Here is a 6,130-nt window from a genome sequence, read left to right on the forward strand (position 1 = left end):
AGTTGTTACTATCATTAAAATTTTTCTATTAAATTCACTAGTTTGACATTTTGAGATTAAAAATATAAATTTATTTGACAATCATGTAACAAAGAAAGTAATGCTGAAAATGTTGATATGGATTAAAAAACATCAATTTTAACTTGTCATGATAAGATAATTTTTGTTGAAATTGTGTAAAATTAACACAACATTTTTATTGAAATAATTAACAATATTAACTATTTAGACTAACTAATGATATTAGAAAAGTAAAGAGACGAAATTATGTAAAAAAATTAAATATATAGATTATATATCAAGTTTTAGCATAATATAAGGGCCAAAACTAAAATTCAACCATTTTCGAATGTAAAAAAAAAAAGGCAAACTCAAAAGAAATGAGAAGTTGCGTGCCTCTAAAACCCATAGGGCATTTAAATTATATATAAATACATAACATTTTAATTGAAAAGTTAATGGCGTTAATTATTTTTTTTAGTAGAATAAGAACAACATTAAGCAATTACATAATAAAATCAACTAAGGCAACATAGAACATTGCAATCAATCAAAATCAGATCTCTCACTAAAGGTGGTGGCTCCTCAATCAATTGTAGTTTCATGAAACTTATAGCAGTACATTTGGCCAAGTGATCAGCAACCTTATTATGAGTTCTTGGAATATGATGAATACTTCCAATTCCAATTCAGCAACCGATAAATTAGGCGAAGTTCTGTCATATTACTATCAGCAACTCCACCAACCAAGATCGTCTCCACGAGTAAGGCATTGTCACATTCCAATTCCAACTGTCTAAATCCCTTATCCCATGCCAAATTTAAACCTTTAAGTATCGCCTTTGCTTCAACCTTGAAGATTATATCCTCCCCAAGTCTCATTAAGAATCCACATAACCAGGATCCATTCATATATCTAAAAACTCCTCCAATTGAAGCAAAAGATCTAGATGGTGAAACTACACCATCCATATTGAGCTTAATCCAACCTACCTCCAGAACAGACCAATGTGAAGTTGTCACTTGAGGATTATTATTACAATCAGTAGAAATTGTCCTCAAATAGTTCATCATCCAACTTATATTTTTATCCACTATCACCTGAACACTATTATGGCTATTAAGGAAAACATACTTGTTCAGATTCTTTCATAATAACCAACAAATAATAGGAAAAAGAGTCTACTAATCGACTTTATTACTCCCATAGTTTATTAAATTTTGCAGATTACACATAAGCCAGTCTCCCAACAATAAGGAAAAGAAACTCACCTGATTTTAGATTGGCACTAAAGATAACCAAACCGCCTTTGAGAAGGAACAATCTCAAACTGCATGAACCCTAGACTCATAACCGATGCCGCATCTAGAGCAAAGTCCATCAGTAGTCATATGCCTCCTAACACGTTCTTCATTTTTCATTAATCTATTGTTCCACAGAAGCCAAAGAAAAAACTTTACTCGTTGGGGTACCTTGGCTTTCCAAACTAACTCCCAAACGTTAAAATTATCATTTAAATCAGCGAAGTGAAAATTCTTACACGTTTCTACAGTCGAAAATGCATATTTTTTGCCCATTTCCATAAAAGTCGGTCTGGACCTGCATCAAATGATGTAGGCAACATAATTGCTATCTGAGCAAAAATATTTTTCAGAAGATAACTCCTCAGTCGAGAGCTGTAACATACCTCACCCATATTCAATGTCGAAATAGGGTTACGGAGTATTACTGAACTTACAAAACAATTAAACGTCTATTTAGCAAACATTTACTCAATTCAAGCATTTATCATTCAATCCCAATCAATTTGTCCCTTATACAAGCCTACGAGGCTCAAAATATGCTTTGGGAGTGATTCGGGACTAAACCGGTAACTCAAGAAACTTTCACAAGACTTTGAAAATTTTCTTACAACAAGGGACACACGCCTGTATGGCCAGGCCATGTGTCTCATACGGCCACCAAACATGCCCATGTCATAGGCCGCGTGAACATTCGAAATAGGAGCATATGGCCATGTCCCAGCCCGTGTCCACCCCGTGTAACTCTCTGACTTAGGTCACACGGCCAACACATATGCCCGTGTGCTCTAAAAATGGCCATACACGCCCATGTACCAGCCCGTGTGCTAGGCCGTGCCAATCTTGTAGGGTATACTAACTTATGCCACACGGCTAAGTCACACACCTGTGTGTGAGGCTGTGTGGAGTATACCGACTTAGTTACAAATTCAATACCAGGGGAGACACAGCCGTGTAACATGACCATGTGTCACATATGACTGACATATACGCCCGTGTCTCTGTCGGTGTGGACAAAAATAGGCTATTTACTAAGCCAATTTGCCACCCTATTTTTACATACCTGTACAAACATATCATATACAAATTAAACCAATTCAACTACAATCATTTCTAAACTCAATATTCAAACGATATAACCCACCAAACATGGTATTCAAATACCTAAATTATAATCAAGCATTTTCCATTCATATACCTATCACATATCAAGACAACATTTGCATATTTCCATTCCATTAACTACTTGTCAAAACATACTATATTGAATACTTATATGCAACCAAAAAATTATACGAAGTTAAGCCAAATCACATGGCTTTGTCTTACATCACAACATGTACCAAAATCACTAGCTCAAGTAACCATAACTAACAACTTTATAACTAGCCTATACATGCCATATTTACATATATCCATGAGTTCAAAGGTACCAATCGGCAACTGGATAGTGTGATGCGTATCTCTGACTTTATCTGAAACGCGCAAGCTACCGAACCTCTATAAAACACGAAAAAGAAACAGAGTAAGCTTTATAGCTTAGTAAGCCCGTATAATTTAGAATTAAACTTACCATTTATACATAATCAATACAATAAATAAGGTATACTCAATTCAATTACCAATATCTAAACAAAACATTCATCAACAAGTTAGTCACATAAGTGCATGTAACCATCTATTATCATTTTCGCTTTTTCGAGATATGATCAATAAGCTCCTCCTGAGCTGATGGACAGTAAGCTCTATTGAGCTGAAACGGTAAGCTCTAACAAGCTGAAAACAGTAAACTCTTACGAGTTGATACGTCGGTAAGCTCATACGAGCTATGGTGAGTCCGCAACACATGTAGGATCTCGACCAAAACAGTAACCCTAGTGATATATCACTCATATCCTACGACTTTCTACAGTTCAAACGGAACTCGGTATTCAATAATTCTCATAAATTAGGCATTCGAACTCAATAATATCATTTGCTCAATTATACTTTCATTTTAAATAATTTACAAGTATTTAAAAATTTGACTCTAATTATACGAACTTACCTCGAGTTGCTCAGATGGAAATTATCGACTATTTGTCCATTTTTCCTTTTCCCTGATCTAAATCCAATCTCAGCTTATCTTGATCTATATATTATCAAATTTAACAAATTCAGCATTCGGTCTATTTAATTTAGCTATAATTTATAATTTTGTAAATTTACACATTTGCCCCTAATATTTCACATTTTTACAATTTAGTCCTTATCACATAAAATTGCAAATTCATGCAATTGAGTACAAATCCATGCTTAGTTGAATTTAATACATGTTACTAGCAGCCCATATTTTCAATTTATTCATACTTTTAACCACCACATTTCACATTTTCTCAATTTAATCACTTTTTGACATTTTTGTTGAAAATCACTTTACAAAAACTATTAATCTAACATTAAACCTTCCAAATCTATCATAATTCATCAAATTACTCAAGCATTCAACAATGGAAACATGATAAATCTTTAACAGTTTCAAAATTTAAGGTACGGGCTAGCTAGAATACGAAGCAACGATCTCAAAAATATAGAAATCATTAAGAATCGAGTCAAAATCACTTATCAATTGAGCTTTTAAGTGACCGAACCCTAAAACAACTTCTTTGGATTTTTCTTCTTAATACTTTTGGTGGAAATGAAGAATATGAAAGCTTTTTTTTTTGTTTTACTATTTTATCATAATTAATAACTAATTTATTATATTAACCTTTTAATAAAACATTAATATATCACATAAACCATGGACATAAATGTCCGCTAACCTTAACCATGGTCTAATTTCAACATAAGTACTCCCACAATTTAATTTCATAGCTATTTAATACTTTTAACTATTAGAACTCAAGTTTTACATTTTGTGCGATTTAGTCCTTTTTACCGAATTAAGCATTTAAATGGTAAAATTTATTTATGAAACTTTCACGTAATTAATCTATCATGCTGTAGACATTATTAAAATAATAGAATAAATATTTTGACTTCGAATTTGTGGTTTTGAATCCACTGTTCTGATTTGACTAAAAACGGGCTGTTACAAGACCTATCCTAACCACCAGTAATATCCATTACATTGCACACTGTGGAGTATCATCTGGTTGAAATAGAACTATATAGAAACCCCTGAGAGGCCCAATTTTTCGAAGCCAAGTATCATTCCATAAGTTTATCATACGACCGTCACCAATTGACCAATATACATTCCCAACAATATTATCCCAAACCTTCATCAAAGACTTCCAAGCATAAGAGCAATTACTTCTGACAATAGAGTTCAGCAACGCTCCATTGATATTGTACTTCTTTCACATAACTTGTACCCACAAAGCCTTAGTGTTTGTTCTCAACTTAAAACCTAGCTTTAACATATAAATTTTATTTTGATTTGCTAAGTTTCAAAGCCAAGATCCTCAGCTTCTAAAGGACTACAACAATCTTCTAATGACAAAAGTGTCAACTTTCTAGCTTCCGTGAAAGATCCCCAAATGAAGTTTCATGCTATCTTCTCGACCTCACTACACACAAACATTACAATGTGAACCATACCTATGAAATAATTAGGAATAGGAAGAATGACAGACTTTGCTAAGGTTATTCTACTAGCCAGGTCGAGCTTTTTTGCTTTCCACCCATTCAGTTTTATTACGTACCTTACTCACCACAAAATCAAAAGTATTCCTCCTAACTCTCTGATGGAGTAATGGCATGCCAAGATACAACCCCAAATCATCAACTCGTTCAAACCCCATTTCATTGTAAATATCATTTGCTAACTTAACCGGTGTATTGGGGAAGAAAAAAATTCAGATTTGTTCCTATTAACTTTCTACCCCGAAAACAGAAAATCCCCAATACGTCATTGACTAAAGTCACTTAATCCTGATCTACTTCTCATAAAAGAAAAAGGTCAACTGATAGGTGTGATAGATTCAGACCGCTCTTAGGTATACTCAAAGACTTCCATCGCCCTTGTAACAGCCCAATTTTCAGTGAAATCGGAACAGTGGTTTCGGGACCACAAATTTGACCCAAAATATATTTTATTTTTATTTTATCATATGGCCCGTAATATGTTAGAAATGACGTGTGAAAATTTTGATATGAGATTTTTATCGATCAGGTGTTCAATTACGAGAAGGACTAAATCGCATAAAATGCGAAAGTTTAATTCTAGTAGCTATAAGGATCAAATAGCTATGGAATTCAAAACTTAAGGTCCTTATATATTAATTAGACCATTAATAAAATTATGTATATTTTTATGGTGACTCATCCATGGAATTATAGAAAAAGGGCAAGGACTAAATTGGAAAAAATAAAATATTAATTAATTAAAAGATGAAAAGAATTATATCATCTTATTTTGTCATCTTCAACCTTAAAAATACATGGAAACCTTAGGAGAGAGAAAAGAAGTTTTCAAGGCCTAATTGGGTAAGTTTCCTTGTCCCGTTTTTAGTAATTTTGGTATTTTTGAAACTGGGATAGCTTAATCTCTCTATTTGAAGGATTAATTTGAAAAGTTATCAAGGTATGAAAATGGATCATGGATGGAAATTAGAAATTTATGGTAAGAAATGAAAGATTATTGATAGATAAACAATTTTTACAAAGTAATTTTTTTTGAAAACATGATTTAGGGACTAAAATGAAAAGTTGTAAAATTTGATCAAAATTTCTAAAATTTTATGAATGCATGTGCTGGAAAATTAGTAATGGGGCTTTGGTTAGGCTTGGAATAGGGAGTAATTTGTACAAGTTTTATTTTCCGGGCCTAAGGACAAAATAA

The sequence above is a fragment of the Gossypium arboreum genome, chromosome 3, assembly GCF_025698485.1.
Source record: "Gossypium arboreum isolate Shixiya-1 chromosome 3, ASM2569848v2, whole genome shotgun sequence".
Taxonomy (NCBI): domain Eukaryota; kingdom Viridiplantae; phylum Streptophyta; class Magnoliopsida; order Malvales; family Malvaceae; genus Gossypium; species Gossypium arboreum.